This window comes from Zalophus californianus, chromosome 2 (genome assembly GCF_009762305.2).
Source record: "Zalophus californianus isolate mZalCal1 chromosome 2, mZalCal1.pri.v2, whole genome shotgun sequence".
NCBI lineage: Eukaryota > Metazoa > Chordata > Mammalia > Carnivora > Otariidae > Zalophus > Zalophus californianus.
In genome coordinates this window covers 79,819,070-79,844,844 of record NC_045596.1, presented here as the reverse complement: position 1 = coordinate 79,844,844, position 25,775 = coordinate 79,819,070, and the positions used below count along the sequence as shown (strand labels likewise).

The 25,775-nt window shown below is 37.0% G+C and overlaps 1 long non-coding RNA gene across 2 annotated transcripts in view; it reads right to left on the bottom strand.

Annotated features, from left to right (window-relative positions):
* The window catches only part of LOC113924155, a 311,104-nt gene that overhangs the window by 64,581 nt on the left and 220,748 nt on the right, over positions 1–25,775 (bottom strand). For both annotated transcript variants that reach the window (XR_003520551.2, XR_003520553.2), the window contains exon 2: positions 1,265–1,400. This is a non-coding gene — a long non-coding RNA (uncharacterized LOC113924155). The remainder of the gene's footprint in view (positions 1–1,264; positions 1,401–25,775) is intronic.

Below are 25,775 nucleotides of genomic sequence, written 5' to 3'. Positions count from 1 at the left end.
TGTTTTGATTAGATCTCTGGCTGTGGCCTTGTCTTGTTCTTTCATTTGGGACAAATGCCTCCTCTTGGTTTTTTTTTTTTAAGATTTTATTTATTTATTTGAGAGAGAGAATGAGAGAGAGAGAGAGAGAGCACATGAGAGGGGGGAGGGTCAGAGGGAGGAAGAAGCAGACTCCCTGCTGAGCAGGGAGCCTGATGTGGGACTCGATCCCGGGACTCCAGGATCATGACCTGAGCCGAAGGTAGTTGCTTAACCAACTGAGCCACACAGGCACCCTCCTCTTGGCTTTTTGTCTAAATCTCTGCTTTCTGCTATGTGTTAGAAAAGCCAGTTATGTCTCATTCTCCTGAAATAATGGCCTTGTGAAGAAGAAGCAATGTAGTGCCTAGAGTTTGGCAGTTCAGGGAGTGTCTCTGGTGTTTGCCATGCAAGTTATGCTGTTATGTTTTGGCTGCTCTATCCTTCAGGCCAGTCATCTTCAGAGGCTCTCCTTGCCTGCTATGGGTGGTGTTTGGTTCCTGGCCTGAATGTGTTGAGCTTTAACTAGGTATGCTCTTGTCTGCTTGTGAAGTCAGTCCTGACACCAATTCCACCAGAACTGAGGCCCTGCAGAGCTGATGTGGCCAGGAGATGTGGTGTGGGCAGGGTCTGTGCTGGTATTCTGGGGGAGGGTCCTGCTGCTCTGGGACTGAGGCAAGCTTGACTGAGAAGGGCAGTCCTGCCAGAACACAGTGGGGGGTGGGGCTTGGTGTAAGCAAGTTAGGCAGCCAGTGTCCATGCTTAGCTACTTCCCTCAGGTGGCTCTGTGTTTATGTTGGAGGGTGGGAGAAGGAAATGGAGCTGGGCATTTCCTTTGTTCCTGGAGAGGCTTCCCCTTGAAAACTGCCTCTTAGGGACTCCCTTGAGAAGAGCAAATGATCTCTCCACATATGCCCCAAGCATTCTTCAGATTGCTATTTCCACACTGTCTGCCCCCAAGTTGTTTGCTTGCCTTCTCTCCAGGAGCAGGGCAGTGCCCTCATGGCTCCATCCCAACCAAGCCTGGTGACCTTTAAAACTCCAGGCTTTAAGCCCCGCTATTTGCAATAACTCATGAAATTCAGCCCCTGTCATTTTCCAAGCCAATGGCTTTGGGGGAAGGCTCTCCTTGTGTGTTCCCCTGTGTATTCCTGTCTCTCTCACCCTACTTTAAAAGCACAGCTCCCTCCCCTCTACAGCACCCACTATCTATTTCTCCCTTAGACCACATCTCCATACTTCCTACCTTCTTCAATGTGGTCCTTTGTCTCTCTTTAGTTGTGGAGTTTGTTCTGTGAGTCTTCAGTTTGATTTCTGGTGTATTTAGGATGATTTGATAGTTATCTAGTTGGGTCCTCCTATGCCACCGTCATCTTCTGATTCTAGAATAAAGCAATTTTGAAAAATAAAAATAAAGTAGGAAGAATCACTCTACCCAATTTCAAGACTTATTACAGAGCTGTAGTAATAAAGACTGCATTATATTGGCAGAAGGATAGACACATAGATCAATGGAAAAGAACAGAAAATATAGAAGTAGCCCTGTGCAAATATGCCCAACTGAATTTTGACAATCATGGAAAAACCATGCATTGGAGAAAAGATGGGCTTTCAAAACATGGTGCTGGAGCAATTGGACATTCATATTTTAAATAAATACATAAATAAATAAGGAAATCTTGGCAAACATCTCGCACCTTATGCAAAAATTAACTCAAAATGTATTGTGGACTTAATTTTAAAACATAAAACTATAAAACATAAGCAAATTGAAGAAAATATTTAGGATCTAGGGCTAGACAAAAAAAAAAAATCTTAGACTAGGCATCAAAAGCACAATCCATAATAGGAAAAAATGATAAACTGGACTTCAAAACTAAAAACTCTTGCTCTTGAGAAGATCTTGCTAACACAATGAAAGGACCTGTTACAGACTGGGAAGGCTGTAAGAAAACATCTGCAAATCATATTTAAAAAGGACTATTATCTAGAATATATAAGGAACTCTCAAATTTCAACAGTAAAAAACAAACAAAAACAAACAATTCCATTTGAAAATGGACAAAAGACACAATGAGATATTTTGTCAATGAGGATATACAAATGGCAAATAAGTACATGAAAAGATGTTTGATGTCATTAGCCATTAAGGAAGGGAAATGGGAATTAAAAGCACAATGAGATATCACTAAAACCTACCAAAATGGCTAAAATTAAAAATAAATATCAATGATACCAAATTCTGGCAAGGATATGGAGGAACTGGATGATTTATACATGGCTGGTGTGAATGTAAAATGGGAATAATCCAGATGTCTTTCAATAGATGAATGGTTAAAGATACTGTGGTATAGAATTCTACTCAGCAATAAAAAGGAACAAACTACTGAAATTGACAACCTGGATGGATCTCCAGAGAAGTATGTTGACTGAAAAACAAAGCCTATTCCAACGTTACATACAAACCCAAAGGTATGCTTTCATTTATATAACATTCTTAAAATACTGGTTGTCAGGGGATAAGGAGGTAGTGGAGGTGGGAGGGTAGTGGTTGGGAACATAAAAGAGTAACAAGAAGAACCCTGGTGACAACACTGTTTTGTACCTTGATTGTATCAATCTTGGGATCCTGGTTGGGATGTTGTACTATAGTTTTGCAAGTGGTACCACTGGGGGACACTGGATAAAGGGTACATAAGATACCTCTGTATTATTTCTTGTGATTTTATATAAATGTACCTCAAAGTAAAAGTATCTCAAAATAAAAAGTATAATAAGAAAATGGCCTTAACTGGCTATTCCATCCGAAGAATTTCCTGGATGAGGCTTACCTTTTACATAGTGATGAATTTCTCTTACAATTTTCAAATGCAAATGAATAATTCAGCTTAACAAATGTATTTTGAACACTTACTATGATCAAAACAGTGCTAATTAAAATGGTTTGGGTGTGATAATGGATGCGAGGTGGTATGTTAGGAGCTTACAATATATGGAGGGAGACAGAAGCATGTACAAATAACTGTTCTAAGGAAAATAGTAGCAAAGCAGATGGGATGGTTGAAATCTGAGGAAAATCTACTAAAAAACATGAGAAGGATAGCTTACCTACACCTGTGGGTTAGAAATGTATAAGAGTTGTTGTAGAGGAGAGTAGATTGTATGCTCTGAGCAGGGCTTAAGAAGATCAGAAGTATTTCCTTAATTAATTATACAGATATTTGCATTAATTATGCTGACTGGCTAATAGATGCTTCTGAGAAAATGTGGATTGTGCTGAAGTTCTTGCATGATGTTTCATATTTGCTAATTTCCATTCATACCAACAAGTAACATGTGCCCTGATGGCAGTGTTATAATTCCCCTTATGATTTTTGCAGAAGGGATGCTGGCCGTCTTTTTTTGGGCACAACTTTCAAGGTAGACTTAGTGTCCAAAAACCACTAAGTGGTTGCCATGCCATCAGGTGTCAGTGTGGTCAATTAGGACAATGAGCCGAAGTGAAAGTAACAACCAAGCCTTTTTTCACTTAGAGTGACAGTGCAAACAAAAGGCAAGAAGACAGGCACCACTCCCAGCCCCTTGGTGTTCCATTTCCCCCCCCCCCACAACAGCACAGGGAGAGGGTCAGGGGGATGCGCCAAAAATGGGAGGAATCATCTCACTGATGAGGAGCCCCTGACAAAAACTCCTACCTTTCATGGATGTGTGGGCCAGGGGAGGGGAATGGGGGAGAAGCTAGAAGTGGGAAAGCGCTGAGTCAAAGTGGATAAAAGTGACTCAGCTGAGACCCCCAATATGGAGGCCTCCAAATGGACGAGACTAGGTGAGGAATGCAGAGACGCATATGAGAGTGTGAGCACAACTGAGCCACGGAGATGGTGGGTCTGAGTCACACCCCCACAACCCCACCCTTGTGCAGCTTGATGGGCAAAACCTTGTAATCAGTTGCCTGCTGTTGGGCCTGAAAGTTTAAGGTCACACATACGGATTTAGGCCTGAAGCTAGACTCCTCAGTGTCTACCTAGCATTCTGACTTTGGAAAGGTCTTTTTGGGTCCTACAGCCACATCTACATTTTTTAGTGAACCATTCAGGTAGCAGATTTTTTTTCTATTTATTTTGCTATAGTGTCAAGAAATGTGCTAGGTTTGGGCATGATTAAGAATTTAACAATATTATGTTTAAGCAAGTATGAAAAGCTCAGTAATTTTATTTTTCCAGAAGTGTATTAAGTGACTTAGAATTTAATTTAAATAAATAAGTAATCACTGAATCATATCAAAAACCCCAGTTTACTGAACCATCCTGGTTGAGAAGCAATGGCCTAAGTGCCGCATCCAGGAACACACCGAGTGCCTCCTGCCTCTTCTTTGACATGTTTCATTCCTGGTGTCCCTTTGATACTTTAGAAAGTGACCCTTCTAATGTGGACAATAAGACAATTGCAGGTGATGAGCATTATTTTAGTGTTTTTGCTTTCAAGAAAGTAAATTTATAGTAGGAAGCTTATGTTAAACTGGTCATAAAAATACATACTTCTGTATCACCCACAGCCTAATAAGTATGGATAGTGCCAGATGTTTCTTAGTGGGAACAAAGAACTTAATTTTAGAAAGAAGAATTAGATAACATTCGATACCTGGTCAATCTAATCCCTCTCCCCTAAGTAACCTTTCGTGTAGTTCAAGAGAGTTTTCATTTCCTATGGAAGACCTTCTTAATTTCTTAATATGTAAGCTCTGTGGGAATAGTGTTGAATTGACTAAGCACGATAGCTAAAACATCTGATATACAAGAGATGTTGAACAATTTAAAGGATGAATTTTAGGTCATTATATCTCCAGTATACTACGTATCGTATTTTTACTATTTCAAATCCTATATTTTAAAACTCTGTGCAAGTAAGTTTTTTCCTGTATGTTCTTGCTCCTCTTAAAGTATAGCATTTTATATATATCATATAATATTTTACATATATATCATAGCTATATAACAGTGCTTTAAAATAGATGTCTACCTATCATCTATTTATCTATCTATCTAATCATCTATCTATCATCTATCTCTATCAAGTGCTTTTCTCAAAACAAAACAAAACAAAAAAAAGGTTACAAGAGCTTGAAAATTGAAAGAATGCCCCTTTGGCACATTTACGCTGACAAATATTCTACTTTTAAACTCTTGGTCTCCTTGTCCAGTCCTGGGGCATCCGGGGATGTCAGCCTTCAAACTGGCTTCAGATCACGAAGGAGTTTCCTGTGTATAGATTGCAGAAAACTGGGAAATAAACCCATGGATGAGCACACATGAAGGAACATGGTGAAAGTCTAATTAATCACTCTTATTTGCATAGTCTTACTTCCCAAGTACATTACAAAGACTAACAGGAAAATAATGACAATGACAGAAATAGGCGGCATCTTTTCCTTTTTTGAATTTTTTGTCTTTAGTTTTCTTTTGTTTTTTGCAGCTTTAGAGTACATAGCTAGATAAGTAACAGAGTAGAGTATGAGGATCATAGGAAAAGATAAAATGGATTGTTCTCATTTCAAAGAATTCTCCTAAGACAATAGATTGTAATGAGTGAAAGCAGTTTTCTGAGTTCTAGGTATAATAAATACAGTAAAATTAATATTCAAAATTTCTGATATTGCCCTACAAATAGCTACAATGATCTCAGATTTATAGTCAGAGTGACCACATCATTTCTTCCTGAAACCAGAACATTTTGAGTGAATAGGGGAGCTATGGGTAATTATGTCTGGGCAATAGACATACACAGATTGTTCCAGCCAAACAAATACATGTAGTCATGACCTGACAGTGTCCTGTTAATTAAGATAATTACTGAATTCAATCAAGTTTGAAGTTTTAGTTTAATCGTTTGCTTTCTTTGATTTCCTTCTCTTTTGTTCTGGTCTTTCATACTGGCTAGAAAGTTTTTCCCTCAGATCCTCACATGGCTGACTCCTTCTTATCATTAAAATTTTAGCTGTAATGTCTCAATTTTAGAGAGCTCTTTCCTAGAGCACCTTATCTAATGCCATCCATGCCAATATATCTTTTTTGTTTGTTTGTTTTCTTCTCTTCATAGTTGAGATCATGATCTAAATTTATTTCATTATTTATTTACTTGCTAATTGTCTGTCCCTCCCAATCAAATGTAAGCCCCCTAAGAAAGAGACCTTCCGTGTTGTACACTGCCAAGTCTTTAGAACATGGAAGAATTTCTGGCTCAATAAAAATGTGTTGAGTTTATGAACAAATAACTAACAAACCATCATTACTATCTTATATTGGTGTTTAGATTTGGAACTGTAAGGAATGGGAAATATTTTGAATTTAAGGTGTAGGTTATTTGACATTTCTATGTTTTTATGATTTCATGGTTCTGGAAAATGTAAAGATTTGGTTGTGTTAACTAGACTTAAGAAATTTGAGTCATTTGACTAAAAGACAAAAATTGTGGTTTAGGGTGGAATATCCTAACAGTTTCCATTTTTTAATCTGTTCAGATTATAATTTACTTTAGATTCTTAGTTCACTTTATAGCAGCTGAAAATAATCACAGAACATGTGAGGGATTCCAAAGGTGAATACCTCACACATGCAGTTTTTACAATGAATAGCACTCATTCTGCCTTGTTAGAGAGGTACAGAAATAGCCAAGTAGCCCCTGTACGAAGGGGGAGATTTAACTGGTTTGTAGACCCTGGATGTTTCTAAGTCAGTTTTATCAATATGCAATTACAACTCTGAAACTCATCTATCACCCACTGTAGTGGGAGACAGCTTGAAATTCTAACTGGCAGATCCTTCTCCTTTCTTGTTGAACACAGCTCATAAATAACTCTACAGAACTGTCCCTGTTATTTCAATATTAGTGTCATCAAAATTCTCTGACAAGCACATTATATGCCATTGAAAGAAATGGGGGGGAATCCTTTCTGAGATGGATTGATTTTTCTGGAGACTTTGCATCTTTTTAAAATTAAAAAAAACATATTAGAAAGAGTAAGACTAGTCTGTCTTCTTCTGGAGTGGCTGACAGTTTGTAGGTGACCAATAAAAGTTATTGAATGAATCAATGAAAAAATGAAAAAAAAAAGAAAAAAGAAAGAATAAACTCTTAAGATACTACTTATAACTAGACCAAGAATATGGCTATTCCACAAATGAAACTTTTTGTTTTACAGACTGCAGATTTCTTAAAACAGCTATAAAAGAAAAATTATTAGAAATAGCTTCATTTTTTTTTTTAGATGACATAATCGTCTAGCTTGGTCGAAATACAGTAACAGAGCTAGAACTCTACATAAACAAAGTAGGGAAAATTTAATATCTGAAGGACAGTTTGAAAGGGCAACCTGTCTAAAATTCTCTTATGCCCTATTGTCCTTACTTCTCCAATTTTTCTTTGCCCCTAAAATATTACCTTTAGTTAGAATTTTGTCCACAATATGTCTTTGAAAAAAGATTATTCTATCTCTCTACACTTTGTTTTCTTTTCCGTGCTCACTCTCTTTCCTACATTATTAATAAAAGTATTTTAAGTTGGAGGTGTTCAGTGAATCCCTGGTGACATCTTTATAAACAGTATTTTAAAGGTTATTTCTAGATCTTAGTTAAATGTTATTAAGCCTTTAGGGAAAGTGGCAAGGATACTCAGTGATACAGAGTTAGACTCTTTTAAATATGGGGAAATTTCTAGTTATAAATAATTAAGAAAAAATGCTTCTGATTCCTGACAAGATGATCTAGCATGGCTGCTGGCTTACTCCTTAAACTGAAAACCAGAAATGGAAAAGAGAATGACACTAAGAATTCAATAACCTAAGACACATGGTAAGAAACTTCTGGGGAAAGAAGACATTTAGGGTCACATCTGCAATGTGGACATTGAGAGTTCAGGTCAGAGCAAAAATAGGTGCCTCAAACTGGGGGAGAGCTTTATAGTTGTGCATTTCCTTCTTCCATATTCAATCATGGGGTGGGGAGGGAGAGATAATTGCCAGTATCTGCATTATTATGGGACAGAAAAACCATGGTATCACAGCAGAACTAGCCAGAGGTGAACAGGGTCACATCAGCATGATGTTGGGGTACAGCTGAGGTGAAGAGCACATAGTATCTTTATCAAGTAAGTGGGTGAGCTCTGAAGTATTTTCTTCTCCCACTCTTCATTTAGGTGCCTTTAAATGAGGGAAGTAGATCAGGGCAAAGAATAATGCCAGGGACCAAAAAAGAGATACTGGAAAATATCAATACAAAGAAGAGCTGTGATACTGATTTTAAACTTAAGCAAAATAAAATCTAAAAGAGCATCATGTTGATCAAGGGATGGGAATTTTTGCTTGAGACAGGGTAACCACAGGAGGGTGGCATGTGGGAAGGGAGTGGATCGGAGGTGGTTGAGCAGATTGTAATAGTAGAAACTCGCTTCCCTGAGATGGGTCCCAAGTAATGTAGCCACACCCTAAATCGCCACAGGGGCAAAATCTCTGTGCCATGTTTGGTTCCTCTCTTATGTGACTAATAACCAGTCAATGTAGCTGATATATCCAGAGGAATATAAGCCCACAAGAAAGTAGCACCTTATAAATGAAGAATGTATTAATTGAAACAAAGAAATAATTAGATTGAAGCGAAGAAATACAACTCAATAGCAAAGAAAGAAACAATCCTATTAAAAATGGGCATAGGAACTGAAAAGACATTTTTTTTTTCCTAAGAGGACACACAAATGGCCAACAGGTCCATGAAAAGGTGTTCAACATCACTAAGCATCAGGGAATGCAAATGAAGACCTATAATGAGATACTACCTCACACCTGTTAGAATAGCTATCATCAAGAAGACAAAAGATAGCAAGTTTTGATGAGGTAATGGAGAAAAAGGAACACTTGTGCCGTTTTAGTGGAATGTACACTGGTTTAGCCACTATGGAAAATAGTATGGCGTTCCTCAAACAAACAAACAAATAGAACTACTATATGATCCAGCAGTCCCACTACTGAGTGATCTTGCATGGCTGTTGGAAATGAAAACAGGATATTGAAAAGATGTCTGTACTCCCGTGTTTATTTCAGCATTATTCATGATAGCCAAGATATGGAAACAACCAAGTGTCTGTCAGAAAATGAGGCATAAATGTACACACACACACACACACACACACACACACACAGGACTATTATTCAGCCATGAGAAAGAAGGAAATCCTGTCATTTGTACAATGAATGGACCTTAAAGGCATTAATTTAATATTAAAAAAGAAATAATTAGATGGATGTAAGAGTTAATGCATTTGGCCAATAAATATTTATTCCTTTTTATCATGTTAAAGTACAGCACCAAAACAGTGAAAAGACAACCTACAGCATGGGGGGAAATTTCTGCAGTAAGTGTATCTATTTACTAAATCATACATGTGACAGAATATATATATATATATATATATATATTATTTATATATATATATAAACTCTTAAAACTCAATAACCAAAGACAAATGACACAATTTAAAAATGGGCAAAGGATCTAAATGGACATGTTTTTTTCAAAGAAGATATACAAATGGCTAAAAAGTACTTGAAGAATGCTTGACATGATTAGACATCAGGAAAATGCAAATGAAATCACAGGATACCACTTCACAGACACTAGCATGGTTATAATAAAAAGGGCAGAAAATTGCAAGTGTTGGTAGGATGTGGAGAAATTAGAATCATCATATGTAGCTGGTGGGGATGTAAAGAGTTCACTTGCCAACTCTACGTATCATAACCCCTTCAGGTCAATGAAAAGGGAGAAATGGAGAGCCAGGGACATTCCTCTTCTTTATCACTCAAGTAAGAGTTCTCCCAGGAAGCTCCTCAGGTGACTTCCGCTTCAATACTATTGGCCAAAATCCGATCACGGGGCACAGCCGCCCAGAAAGAGATTAGGGACCTGAAGAATATGACGATTTTGATTTCCTCTGATCAACAGTCCTCAAAGTATGATCTGGGAACATGTCCCTTTTAGGGGATCTGAAAGGTCAACACTGTTTTCAGAACAATACTAAAATGTTATTTACCTCCTTTGCTCTCATTTTTTCCTCAAGTGTACAGTGGAGTTTCCCAGAGACTACATGACATGTGATAATTATAAGGTTAATGATCTAGTGGCTATGGGATGTATGTATGCTCATGCATTTTTATGTTTTAAATGTCTCAGTTTTTAATTTCTAATACAGTGAATATCAATCGATTCAACCAACACAAAAGCTCTTTGGTGTCCTTAAAACTTTTGAAAGTGTAATAAGGCTTGAGAAAAAAGGTTTCAAAACTGCTGGCTTAGACTAATCAAGATCCTTAAACTGCTAGGAAGATCACTACATTTAACAAACTGGAGTTTTATTAGCAAAGACGATGGAGGGTTTGGCACTGAGAAGGAAGATGATGAAGTCTGATCAGTCTATGTAAGAAAACAAAATTATAGGACTATTCTCGAATTACAAGCACTTAACTTCTAAGTGAATTATTGGAAAAATGACCACAGCATTATATTAAAAATTGGTATATCATGAGCAAGTAGGATTTCATTCTGGAATGCAGAGATGGTTCATCGTCAGAAAATGTATTAATGTAATTGGACACATAAATAGCCTAATTAGTTAAAATCATATGATCAACTCCATAAGTGATAAAGCTCAAAGTCAATTTTATAATAGTAAGGATCAGAAAATCATAAACTAAAGGGACATTTCATCTGATAAAGAGTATTTACTAAAGCATTTTAAGCAAACACCAGACTAGAGACATTTTTCAAGATCAGAAGCAATAAAGTATCCTTTATCATGGCATCTGTACAATACCAGTTTGGAGATCCATATTTGTATTTATTTATATGATCCATCCATATTTATTTATATGACCTTAAAAATATTTCTTATTTTCAGATGATATGGTTATCTAAAAGAAAGCTCAACAGAACCAACAAGTTACTAAAGCTAAAAAGAGAGCTTGCTAAATACAAAACTATATTACAAATATCATTGCCATTTTTCTGACCTAATAGTAAGCAACTAGAAACTAAAATTGAGAACACAAAAACTGGCCCCTGTAAACTTAGAAACTTAGACATTTGGTCTTTTGCTCTTGCCGTGACTATTAAGAGAGCGAATATGTCATTCAAGAAACATTTATGGATAAATACTGCAAAGCAGCATCCTTGATGATTGGCATAGAGCATTGTCAAAAAGACAAACTATCAGCCTTGTTTCAAGGGAATAGCCTAGTAAAATGAGGATGCTATGTAGCAAAAAGCATACATTTGTATGATTATACCTAATACAAGAATAAGGGACAGTTTTCTTAACATTAATGCTTTTGAAACTAAGTGCTTGCTTCACGTAAAGGGGCACAAAACTATTATATCTGTTTTCCTCCTGAGAATATTAGTAACTGTTTTTCAAAAATATGTAACTATAATTACCTGACATCACTTAAGTATTCATTGTAATCTTACAGCTAGTAGTGCACTCCGGTCTTTTAGACAGACACAGAAAACAGAAAATACAGTTCTTGACTATGAGGACTTAGAAACTAGCTGAAGAGATAAAACATAGTCTCACGCAACAATGTGAGCACAATTACAAAACAAGTACATAAAATAACCCACACTAGGCTAGATACTGCTTCATAAATTAATGTGTGCTAAATAATTATTTATAAATAATTTCTGTGTTTGTAAACACCTCCACTGTGGACAATATGAAGCTACCAACAGTTTAACAGAATTCCATATAGTCACATAATTTCCTTAATACTTATAAATCGGTATAAGCTGGCTCCAGCATACAGTCTATATTTTAAAAGCATCCTTTCTTTCATTATCTCCAAAAGTTACTCCTTCCTTTCCCACTCTGATCACTGGAGAGAGATGTGGAGGTGTTTTCCTCCCAGACAATTCAAGTCTCAACATATCTTATTTCTCATGTTTTGTTAGAAAATCTACAAATGTCATCTGAAATATGTGAATCCTTATAGTCTGTGAAACCATACCCTTAACCACTGTGTGTATTCAAAACACATTTTGTGACAAGATATATGTATAGGTTTTGTACTTGTTAGCGATCTGTTCTGTACACTTCATTGAGACTATTTTTCTCTCTTCAGAGAGTAGCTTCATCTTAGAGAAAACTTTTTCTCCTTACCCGTATCCTCCAGTCAAATTCATTTTTCTCAAATATTCTTTTCATGTTAGCTTTAAAAACCCCTTTACTATTCCCTATAAACTTAGCACTTACGCGTGAAGCATCGTGGGCTTGGTTTATCTAAGATCCTGCCACGTGGATTATTTGCGACAGAAGTGTTAGAGAGTCGAGCTGCCTACTATTCTTTGTGACAGTCGTTCAGCTGATGTTTCTGCATCAGCCTCTGGAAAAGCTGCGGTTCCCTGGGTCCTTTTGGTGTAATTATCTTAGCAGCACCAGAGGTAGTAGTGTGATTGGCTTTGAGTTTGGGGTGTCTTGAAAGCAGGAGGGGGATGATGCAGACAATGTGTCTGGAATTCCAGCTGTCCGCCTCCTTTGTAAATTTGATGCCCAGATTATTCTAGTGTCCAGGAAGGACTGTGGGAGACATACTCTTAAAATGCAAAGGCAGTTTCACATCAAATCTTTTATTAAAGGCATTACCATTTAGTCTCCATAAATCTCAATAGGTCACTTAGCTGGAGAAAATGATAGGACATGTGGTAATATAATGTGGGTAGGGGTAAGGTGAGGAGCGAGAGAGATAAAAAGGAGGAAGGAAAATGTTTTGAGAATGTATGAAAATGCATTTACATCAAGGAGACCCATTTAAACTGTTCAGTTTTGATAAGGGAAGGAAAAAATAACTCATCTATAGCCAGGGTCATGAACAGGTGCATGTAATATATATCGAAATCTCAAAGAATCAGTTTCCTGTAGGAAATTTCTTCATTTGATGCATTATAGTATAAAATAAGTAAAGGTAATGAGGTAAAGGTATGATCTTACATGTACAGGTCTTAAAGTATATGTAAAGATGTTTGACATTCTCATGCCTTTACAAACATGAATTGATAGAAGTGAAATAGGTAATGAGGAGACAGTGTTTTCAACTTAAATTGAACAATGATTTATGATCATGTAACATACGGATATTATTCTGTAGGTTCTCTGGTGACCACAGTTATGAATAAGCTGTATGCTCTTAACCATTAAGAGCTTGTAACTTAGCAGAGGGAAGAAAATCATATATAATTAGATTTACTGTGTGGCAGGCCATGACAAGAGCTCCACAGTGACATAAATAGGCCATGAGAACTTAGGGAAGAAAGAACTTAGTTCTGGGCGGAGGGCGCCTAGTAAAATTCTGGTAAACATGTGGCTTTGAAGCAGAATGTTAATAGACCCGTAGGAGTTATACAGGGGATATCTGAGGAGTAGGGACATTCAATATACAGACCTTCTCTTTATCGTTCATTATTAGTCGAATCTTGATTATTCTATTATATGCCAGACACTGTGTTAGATGTTGGGAGGAATAATGAATAAAGTGTGGTCTCTGCCCTCAAAGAAATAACACTGACTGTTCATGTCATGGAAGCAATTGCTCTTTTCCCTTTCTCCTGCAGTATAAACATGTTGATACAAATTTTTAAACAACTGTTTAACCAGTCATCTAGGGTTATGGAGGTTGAACATTAAATCAGACCAGACACCACATAAATGGGATAGGATGGGGAAGAGGTAACAGAATTTGTGAATTTTAGCACCAGCGCTGTGATGTACCGGGCACACTTGACATCTTTTGTTTTTTTAACATCCCTCTCTTTGTGACAAAATTATCTTGAGTAATAATTATGTAATAACTAATGATAATGATTTTGTTGATTGTTCTTTATTAATAAAAACAATTTAAACAGGGAATTACTTTCAATTTTAAAGCTACTAAAATTTATTAAAATATTTCATGTAGGGCGCCTGGGTGGCTCCGTCCGTTTAGCACCCAACTCTTGGTTTCTGCTCAGGTCATGAGCTCAGGGTTGTGGGATCGAGCCTTGTGTTGGGCTCCGTGCTCAGCTTGGAGTCTGTTTGAGATTCTTCCTCTCCCTCCCCCTTTGTTCCTCCCCACTGCTCTCTCTCTAAAATAAAAAAGTAAATCTAAAAAAAAAATACTTTACGTGTGCACTGAAATTGCACTTAACCAAGTGCATTCATTTCCTATAGCTCCTGTAACAAAGTACTGCAAACTCAGTGAGTTAAAACAACACAAATTTATCGCCTTCCAATTCTGCAGGTCAGAGGTATGAGGTGGGTCTCGTGGGACTAAAATCAAGCTGAAGGCAGGGACTGTGTTCCTTCCAGAGGCTCAAGAGGAGACTCTCTCTCCTTATCTTTTCCTGTTTCTAAAGGTTGCCTCTCTTCCTTCTTCAATCCAACCATCACATTACTCCAAACTCCCCTTCCCTTGTCTCATCTCTTCTCACTCTCCTGCCTCCCTCTTTCACTTACACCGACTGTTGCGATCACATTGCCCTGATCATCCACCGTGATCTCACCATCCCAGCATCCTCAATTTTATCACCTCTGCAATTCCTTTCTGCGGAGTAAGGCAACATATTCACACATTCAGGGACACCTTTGGGTGGGTGGGGATCATTATTTTGCCTAACATGCCAATCAAATGTCTTATAGTTTGCCCTCTGTTTCACTTTTACATTTTATACACACACACACACACACACACACACACACACTCACAGACACACATGCAACTCCAAATACTCACATGGGCTGACTGAGTTGAAGAAACTCAAGTTCTGCTTTTTTTGTTTGTTTTGTTTTGTTTTTTGGTCTTTACAATCACTGTGTTCTATTCATTTATTTCTAACAAATTAAACACAAGAATATGGTTATTCCTAACCTGATTTATTAAACATAGGGTTTTTCACAGGCATTAGAGAAATGAACTGTCCCAAAAGTGAGCTTGAAAAATTCTGCACTGTTATGAATTTATTCTTGACAACAATTTGTATAGTTGAGCCCACATGGGTCTGGGCCAATTGCATATTGGAAGTTGCCTGAAATAACTTTGATGTAGAAAACAATATTCATTAAAGTTTGTGCCATAAAAATGTGCTAATGTTAAACTTCTTTGTGCATTAATGAAGCGCAACAGTAACTGCAGCAATTGTTTAAATTTTAGACCATCACAAGTTTTTTTCATGGAGGAGTAATTTACCACTAACATCGTTTAGGATTACTGGAGCATGGCGATAAGAAAAAGCAGAGTGATTTGCATCCCTGCATTGCCTGTCCACAGGGGTGAGTGTTCCTGCAGCCCTACCTTCGGTTTGCCACTGAATCAATTAGATTCTTCCCAGGTGTATTTTTTTTTTAATGCCTGTTTATCAAAGTCTAATCTGACTATTTCAGGTACAGTAAGTGCTGCTATAATGAGACACAAGTGTTCCTAAAAATCACTCTACAAATTCACTCTGTTGTGACTTTGTTAAAATAACATTTGTTAAGTAGAGCTCAGGGGTATCAGAGGGTGAGCTGTAGTTCAACAAAAGACCACAGAGGAACTGAAAGTGAGTGATTATTCACAGGTCCAAGAGGAGGTTTCATAGCACACCTTGAGCGGCCACCTGGGGAAGTCAAGGCAGGGTGCAGGCAGAGAGAGTGGCAGGGTCTGGGGCACGTGCCCTTATCAGGTCTGCAGGCAGAGGAACTTGGGGTTCTGGGCTAAGGCCAGATTGGTCAATTCAAACCAGAAAGAGTGGGATTTTAGTAAATTTTGCAGGAATCTTAGCTAAGAGGTGCACAAGGGGGAAGACCCCGGGGGGGGGGGTGGGGAGAGTGCTTATCACAGGGGCAGTTGTGGAAGTTACATCAAAAACATAGGGGTGTGTGTGTGTGTGTGTGTGTGTGTGTGTGTGTGTGTGTGTCTTTGTGGGCTGTTATCTAGGGCATGAGCTTGCAGGAGGGGCTAGTGTCAGTTCAAGGTCCCTGTGGGCCACTCAGCCACATAAAATGGATGCCAAGGCAGCAATGTCGTAGAGTGGTTTAGCCAACCTGTCACATACAATCAAGATGACAGACTTATGGGGAAAATGGGATAGAGGCACAAACACTTAAACACTTCAGTGACAAATCAGAAAAAGATAGGAAGTGGATAAAGATGGTAACATAGTTGTACACTTTCTAAGTAATTAGAAAATAGATAAATAATTCAATATGAAACTTGACAGAAACCTGAAGTTTACTTGGGAGGGGGCCTCAGAATTATAGCCTGAGGGTTAGTGCAGTGGTGAAGCGAGAAGGATCTGAAATCTGCCAGAGTTGTTGTGCCAGCTATGGAGAAGTGTGACTCACAACACAGCTGAGATAACTGGTAGATATGTGATGTGTGTGCACATGTGCATTTTGTACCTCCTTATGCGTCTTGGTTCAGAATGGTGTGGTTTTCCACTGTTATGTAGGTTTTCTCACTAATGAAATTGCACATAAGCAACCATGAAATGTGCATCATGCTCAAACTGTTCCTTAAATATCAATCTCATTGCAACAGATTTCTGTTTTCAAAGAAGGCATCATAGCAGGGCCCACCATGATGTCACTCCAACTCTGAGTGGCAACATGAAGACATACAAAAACCTGTTTTCCAACTTGTAGATCAAAGCACGGGCCTGGTACTGGAGGCCAACTGGTTTCATGTCAAGTACACAGCACCTGTGATGAAGCTCCTCCCTCCCCAACTTTCTCAGGTAAGACTAACAGATACCAGTACCTTTCTCTCCTAGGTCTTAACTTGACCTCAGAATCTTTCTAAGGACAAATTTCCAGAGAACCACTGCCAATCAGTTGGAGTTGGTATAAAGAGTTGAAAAACTGCTTTGCCATCACTGATAGTGGAAAAAAGCATGGCTTCCGAAGTCATGTAGACCTGGGTTCAAAACTTGACTCTTCGCTCTCACTTGTAAGTTGTGAGTCTTGAGGAGTTAATTGAACTCCCTCGGCCTCTGCTCTCTGAACTATAAAACTGAGCTAATAATGCTTATTTCAAAAGGTTGTGGTGGGAATGAAATAAGGCCGTATAGACAGGATATGTAGCGCAGTGTCTGCACCTGTCTGCCTTGAGTAGTCTTCTTAACTTCCACCCTAGGCAAAAAAAGAAGCAAAGAAATAAATCTTGATTGAGGGTAGAAGGTAAGGTGGAGGTGTTTCAGTTAACTCATAAACCAAAATAACCATCTTTCTTTCGGGAGTGCATCCTTTCTCTGCCCTGTTCATGCAGACAGACAGATTTTAGTGGGATATTACCAAACCGCAGACACATGGCCCATATTGCCTGGGTTCACCAAGCAATGCTGGGTTAGATACAGACCCACTGAGAGTTTGTTTACCATCACTTCTTGTCATTCGCCCTAGCCACCAGACAATGCTCTCTAGAACTGAGCTTTGAACAAAATATTTTGGCTGCTCCCCTGGGAAAGCAGGTGTATGTGAGATGGATTTTAAAGCTAAACCCATGGACAAAGATGCCAACAGAGAATGTTTCATTCTTTAAAAAAAAAAAAAAAGTTGACTATTTGTGATATGAACTTAGGCATGCTGGACTAAAGATAATAAAGCTCCAATTCACAATAATTTCTTAATGATGTATCAAAAAAATGAAGCATAGAAAACAGGGAAACTCTTGCTTATTTCCTTCAAAAAATAGTGAGATAGGCATTGAACTAATTTCCAAAAGATGCTGTTGAAAAGTAATCTGCGTATTTCAGCTGGTGAAATAGAGACTGTCTTAAAACTGATTACAATCTGGCGAAATGGTGGGAACTATCTCTCTAAGATGTAAATTGCCCAACTACAATTCTTGCTATCAAAGGCACCACATTTTAAAGCTTTAGCTCTCATTTCAGAGGCAGAGATCTGTTTCCTTTGTATTGTAATCTTTAGACAAGAAGATTCAGGCTCATAAACATGCACAACAAGAAAGCTACCCAGGGCAGAGGAAATAGGAACGTTGGCAGAGTACAGTGTTGTTTCTGTCGTGGCTCTGCCAGTTACATGATCCCTCCTGGAAGCTGCTCGTTAGCTGAGACATTATTTCAATTCAGAGGAACTGAACACCAGTGCGGGTTCATGTTCTGGTATAAAAATGGAAGCGCTGAGCTAAAGTCAAATAGAAGTCAGAGCTCCAGGAAAGTAGGAGAGGAAATGATTTCTGCTCCAAGCTCATGCTAAGGATGTACCAATTCATGCCAGATTTGACCTGGGTTTAGACTAAATAGGGTGTCAGATATTTTCATTTAGTAAGAGTATAATACTGATGAGGGATTTTATACATTATTAGTATTTTTATTACTTTCCTGTGAAAGTGCTGTTTTTCAATTATTCTAGGCAGCGATATTGCAGGGGATACAAGGAATATAATATCACTGGTTTTTTTTTCAGCCAGACCAAAAGTTGTGGATTGTGTGTTTGATACTACAGAGAAGGTGCATTCTAATCTGTTAGACCAATAGTTCTTTCCGAATGTGGACTAGAACCACACTCCCTTCTCTGTTTGAAGAGTTAAAGGGCAGAAATTCACCTGGCAGCTGGCTGTCTTTGTAATAGATCTCCAGGAGTGCACTCTTGAAATATCTCAATGACCGCCCAAGATTCTCTGTTTTCATGTGACAGAGGCAACAGGTCTGACGGCAAACAGCAGATAGCCTTGTGATGTGTCAAGGTGGCACCAGTGTCCAATGAAATTGATTCCTGCTGGAAGATGTCAGTTAATATGGTATTATCTAGACTACCCACCTAAACCCAGTTGAGTTGCCATCTGTTCCACAGTGAAACTGGCACAGTCTCTAAGAGGAAACATACTGCCATCCTATATAATGGTCATTGGGATGGAAAGCCAATTGACCATGATAAGTTCTGTTGATTAATTGTTGATGTTAAAATAAAGATTGTAAGCCAAAAAAAAAATTGTAAGGCTATGTCATCCTGAATTTTGTTTTTTCAACGTGAATTTTTATGCTGAAAATGATTTTGGGTTGTCCACTAAATTGCTGTATTTTATATTTATAGGAAAACATGGTATTTACAGATATTTGAGACTAATAAATCAGGTTTATGAAATTATTAATTATGTGTTGCCAGGTCTTAAGAGAAAATGCTGATTTTGTAGTTTTCTACATACTACACACACATACAGACACATGCACACATATTTGTGCTTGCACTTACCATACTACGACTCATCTGAGCATTCTAAGATATTGTCCTGATAGGCAATTAGGTAATTATTTCTCTACTAAGAGAAAATGACCTCTGTAACTATGCCCATAAACTCATATCAGTGAACTCCTCTCAAATAGTTCCCTTTCAAAGGGGTTGCCATATCTGAACTAGCTTAGCACCAGGAACACAGAATGAGCTTAGTAACTATATATATATATATTTTGATGTTGCACAAATTATCTTCATGAACTTCTAAGACTGCAAATGGATGACCCTTGGATTCTGCAGCCATTAGAGCTGTGATTTTTCTCGGTGTATTCTTTAACTATCTCTCCATGATGGGCTGTTGCATCTAAGTTGATGCCTGTCTTATAGTTTACGTCTAGTTTGTTGTTATTCCCATCTTGTTTAATCGTATGCCCATTTTATAGTTTAAGATCAGTTTTTCTTTTGCCTTTTTGTATTTAAAATTAGTTATATTGGTTCATTTATGAATTTAGTAATGAATCCATTTAAATGATAGGTGAATCGATGTTCAGAGTAGGAGGTAGCTCTACTCTGTAAGAGCAGAAGAGAGACAAAAAAACAAATCTGACTGGCCCTTGGTCAGACACAGGCAGGTGCACCAATCAGCCCCACAGTGAGAAAGCTGTAATGATGAGATATGTTATGGACTTGTTGGCTTCAACTCCATCAATCGTGGAAAACACTGAGAGCAATTAGATTTGACATTGATAGACCCTCGTACTCAAAACTCTAGGGAGAGGGATCCCCTCTGCCAACTGCTTGCCATACAGGACTCTTAACTGTTTGTATAAAATGTCTGGCTCCTTAAGAATGAAGGTATCCAAATTAAACCTAAGCAAGGGGGCTATGTTAATTTTGAACTGAAGCTTTATTCTAAGCAAGAAGGCAAATGACATTTGGAAAGGATTGCAAGATGATCCTTGAAAACCCTTCTGCACTTTTTCTTTCCAGATATGCAGAAAGGAATTTATAAAACTTAAGGGAGACAAAATATGTTGCCAATTTATTAAATTCCTTTTCTGGTTTTATCAGTGCCTTTGAACTTTGTGTTTCTGCCACTTGTGGAGTGTGTGATATTCCATGCTTATTTTGTATTTATAAATGTGCAATTATTTTTTATTCCTTTTTATCACAGAAGATTTTGCAAACATGTACTTGTAATATTTATATATGTATAATATAAATATGTTACAGAAGAAGGCAAAGCAAAACAGGAGAACACCTTTGGCAATTGCTGAAGTTATGCATAGTATTTGAACCTAGGCATTACTGTGAAGATACTGTAAAATATTTCACATATATATTTTGGTAATTCTGGCTCTTAAACATTTAAGGAACATGTATAGCAAGAAGCAAATTTAAAAAATATAAAATAAACTAATCCTGAGAATTACTAAATTTTCTTGTTTGTTTAAATTCCCTACCTAAGTGGCTGAAAGATTACTCTAATTGTTTTAAAATATGCTTTTGCCTTATTAATCTTTTAAAAGAATGTTTTGCCATTTCTATTGGTTAAATGCTTTGACTATGTGAATTTTTTCCCTGTCTGTTTCTGTTTTCTATATGCCTCTCTTTTATTAAGTAAAATCCAATGCAAAAGTATTTGTTGACGTTTTTGGAACATACTTGGGACAAAGTATATAATGATGAAAATTCTTTAAGACCACGTGATCTCTGCTTCAGAGCAAAACTGACATATGTGAGATTGGTCTCTAGCTTGTCATTCAAAAAGAACCCAAGTCAATACAAGTTATTGCACCTTCAAGATCAATTTAGGAAAAGATATCAAGACAAGAAGCAATATGTTTACTCAGCATATTTCTCTTCTTTAGGGTAGAATCCCTGAGAGCAGATATGGTCTCTTTAATATGTTCTCCAAGGCAGCCAATACAAAGAAAACTTCTTTTTTGTGCCCCAGTCAGGGACACCTACCTTCCCTATCTATTATATTAGTTGGTTTAGATTTGGCTGCATACTTTAAAAAATGACAGTAATACAAACAAGTTGGGACTTGACTTCTTTCAATACAAAAGAATCCTTTGATTCTAACTTTCTGCTCCTAGGATGATGACACAGTCGTAGTACCATCCCATTTGAATTTCAGGCCCAAAGAGGGAGAAAACAAAAAGCAAAAAGGGAGTCTCTTCCAGAAAAATTATGTCTTTATAAAAAGCAACCTTCATGGAAGTTCTATAATCTTCAGCTTCATCTTATATCTGATTGGCCAGAACCTAGTCACATGACCACATCTTGCTGAAGCAGAGGCTGGGAAATGTATTCTTTTATTCTGGGTGATAACGTGTTCTAAGAATTTGTGTAATGCTACTACTGAGGAGTAAAGGGAACCTTACAGTCTGTATCACAGCTGTTAGTCTTAAATAATTCTGCCTCGTTAAGAAAAGCTTTCCAATTTTTCTGATAATATTTTCTCATTGATAATCTCTTTGACTTTCTATAGCATCTACAATTGGAATCAGTTATTTTGCATGTAATCGAATCCTGACAAACATTGCTGTTCATATGCTTCGTTTATGAATGCCTTGTCTACTCACAGTGACCTATTCAATTCTTTGAAAGGAACATCATATCTTAAGCTCCTTGTTATGATCCACAAAATCCTCTTTTGTAAGAAATACTGCTTACTTTAAATTAGCACCCCTTAATATTGTTTGGATTAATTCATCTCACATTTCTATTCTTAATTGTGTTGTTGAATAACGTTCTTTGCCTTATAACTCCATAAGGACAACAGGAACTATTGAAAAAGACCTGAAATCATATTAGGGAAAGAAATGTAGTTAGTTCACTGAGATTAACTTAATGCCTAAAGATATGTTGTATACTATATTAACTCCTTTCACTAGAATATTTATGAAAATGTTTATTACTATATATTAAGGTGATTTCCTAGAACTTGACAGGGCCTATTTATTCTTTTTCTTGTTTAGATTTATTAAAATTATGTGGAGAGTATGGATATAATAGTTGTAGTTTTCTGTATATATTTATGCCTTTGTGACATAAGATGAAAATCAGTTCATTGAAAAATAACAGACCAATCCTTAAATTTGTTGTTGCTGTTTCATTCCTTATGCAACCAAGTTGAGAGAAGCCCTTTACATGTCAGAAGAGGCACCGTAGAATGGCTCACCACCCTCATGACCTGATTAGACTGAGCAAGTAAACAGCACTCCTCAGTGATACCTAAAGAAGTAAAATTCCTTTGCATTAGGTACCCTCACAAATGAAAGCATTCCCTCTTTTTTTTTTCATTAATGCTAAAGTATGAAGTAGAAACAGAGTCAGAATATACCTATCTGTTACTTGAAAGACCTAGAGAGTTAGACGCTCTGAGAGTATATCCAAATCTAGGGGACTGCTGTAACTGTTTCCTTGAGAAATCTGGTGAGAATCTGAGTTTACAGGGAGAGACTCCTGAGGACAGAGGCAAAATTAATATTTGCTTTTTTCTTTCTGCATCAGTTGTAAGAAAACCCAAGATGTATTGATCTCGCTAGAATCAAAGTTGTCTTTGATAATAGTACTCCTTCATTTGATACACATATACAAGTGGAAAAAGTGACAACTATTCATATCAACAGTCAAGTTTCTCAATGACAGAAAGAACTTAGAGCTATTACATCGCACAAATAATTAATCTAACCACTCCCACAAGAAACTATGCAAATGTTATAAAAGGGCTATTTTTATGCATATCTTTCAACACTTATATGTTCAGGAATCAATATTATTAAATATAGAGGAAGTCCTTAACTGTATAGTACACTAGAATATTGAAGTACACTGTTTGGACTTCTGGTACTCTCTGCGGGATTAATTCTTGAGGTTTTAATGTGTAGCTGCACTGTGAATGCACTGTAAATACTACCACTTGTCTATTGTATTAATTTTGTAAAGTCAGAATATCTGTCCTTTGTGGATTAGGGACAAGTGAATACAAGCTTATAATCTTTGCAGAAGTATCAATTTTATCATGTACAGCTGTGAAAGTAGGTTTAGTGCATTTAATTAGTTTATTTGTACCATGTTGAACCAAACGGATGCTCATTTCAATATTCCACTTTATTATTTCTGCATAGATATCTAGGCTGAATTAAATGTGTAGCATACAGAGCAGGTCTGTATATTTGAAAATGTTATTTTTATTGTTTACCCAGAATGAGTTTGTTAATCTAAGAAATAAACTTGATATTTATCACTTAGATGGGGATAAAATTTGTGTTTTCTTTTAATATATAAATTATGAAAAGTCAAAATGTGTATAAGGCACTCATTACTCTGCTTGATTATTTTACCATATTTTACTTCTTCCTTCCTTCCCTCCCTCCCTCCTTTTTCTTTCTTTCTCTTTTTTCTTTCTTTCTTTTTCTTCCTTCCTTCCTTTCTTCCTTTCTTTCTTTCTTTCTTTCTTTCTTTCTTTCTTTCTTTCTTTCTTTCTTTCTTTTCTTTCTTTTCTTTCTTTCTTTCTTTCTTTCTTTCTTTCTTTCTTCTTTTTCTTCTTTTTTTCTTTCTTTCTTTCTTTCTTTCTTCTTCTTCTTTCTTTCTTTCTTTCTTTCTTTCTTTCTTTCTTTCTCTTTCTTTCTTTCTTTCTTTCTTCTTCCTTCCTTCCTTCCTTCCTTCCTTCCTTCCTTCCTTCCTTCCTTCCTTCCTTCCTTTCTTTCTTTCTTTCTTTCTTTCTTTCTTCCTTCCTTCCTTCCTTCCTTCCTTTCTTCCTTCCTTCCTTCCTTTCTTTCTTCTTTCTTTTTCTTTCTTTTTCTTCTTTCTTTCTTTCTTTTTTTCTTTCATTCTTTCTTTTCTTTATCAGTCTTTCTATCTTTTATTTCTTTTTACAAATTCTAATATGTGCCAATAAAGGGAGATACAATTTCAGTTGCCTCTCTAGTATGTATCTCTCACCCCTTTCTTTACTGTTACAGCACTCCATTTTTGTTCATATATCCACTTCTCCACCATATGACTGAAAGAAAGCTGATCTGGACACCAGAACCTGATTCATCTAAGCCAATAAATGTGTGGCATTGCCCTGGTGACATTAATCATTCAGAATTGGGCAAAAGGAACTAAGTCTGCTCAATTATTGTCCATGATTGGAGGAGCAGTTTCTTCAGCTCTTTCACAAGATCTGAACAAAAGAAAATGATTCACTTACTATGTCAACAAACTTCAGACATTGAGGTCCCAAGTCAAGAAGTTGACAGATTAAATGATAACAGAGAGATTTTAAAAACCTGTGCTCTTGATGACAGCACTGAGCTACTGAAAATACCAGCCGGGAATCTTATGACTTCTAAGCTTCTTATGTGAGATGATGAATATCCTTATTAAATTAGTTTGAATTATTTTATTTAACTTATAGTCAAAAGTAACTGTTTCTTTTAAAATAGTATAACATTGGGGCGCCTGGTGGCTGACTCTTGATTCTTGCTCAGGTCATGAGCTCACGGTCCTGGGATAGAGCTCAGCATTGGGCTCCATGCTCAGTGGGGAGTCTGCTTGAGGATTTCTCTCCCTCTCCCTCCACCCCTCACCCTTCTCACTCGCGCATGCTCTCTCTCTCTCTAAAATAAATAAATAAAATAATATAACATTAACAGGTGCTTATAATCATATGAAAAAATTAAAAGTAAAATAAAAAATCAAAGAAAATAAAAAGATCTACAACAGTGATATCTGAAAATGCCTGTTGACGTTAAGATGTTAACTGAAGTTTTTTTAGCTTTTTCAGATATAGGTTATATCTTTTTTAAGTGTGATCTGAAAGGCTACATTTTTATACATTAATCAATAAATTTTGCTTTTTATTTTATGTCTTTTCTCTCTTACCCAATGAGTATTTTAATGTTTCTATTTTTGACTTGCAGATTTTTAAAATATTCTGAAAATATTTATTGAATAAATATTTATTATTCACTACTATATGCTAGATATTTTGCTGGGCCTGAAGGTGGGAGCAGTAACATAGTAAGTGAAAACAGGTAATGTCCTTGACTTCATGGAGTTAGAGTCGAGAGAAGAACATTAATTATAATGTAGTTATTAAAACAAATGCATTGTTACAAACTAATTGTCCTGAAAGAAAGACCTAAGATATTGTAAGTGCTTCTAGTGTGGGAACACAACCTACTACTGATCAGCCATAGAAAGTTTTGGTGAAGTAACCCTTGAACCAGAACTCGAAGAATTCAGGTAGATAAGAATATCTTCAAATCTCTGTGGTTGAAGGGTGTGTGGTTTTCTGAGCAATTGAAACAAGGTCACTATGATTAGATCAGAAGAAGAATGCTTCACAAAGGGAAGCAGGCAGGTTTTGATCATGCAGGGCTCAGAAGAAGGCTTGTTTCTGTTTTACGATCATTGGAAAACCACTAAAAGTTTGAGATTAGAGGTGGGGGTAGAGAAAAAATCATGTTTTCAAAAAATGATTCTGACTTCGGTGTAGAAGCCCTGTTGGA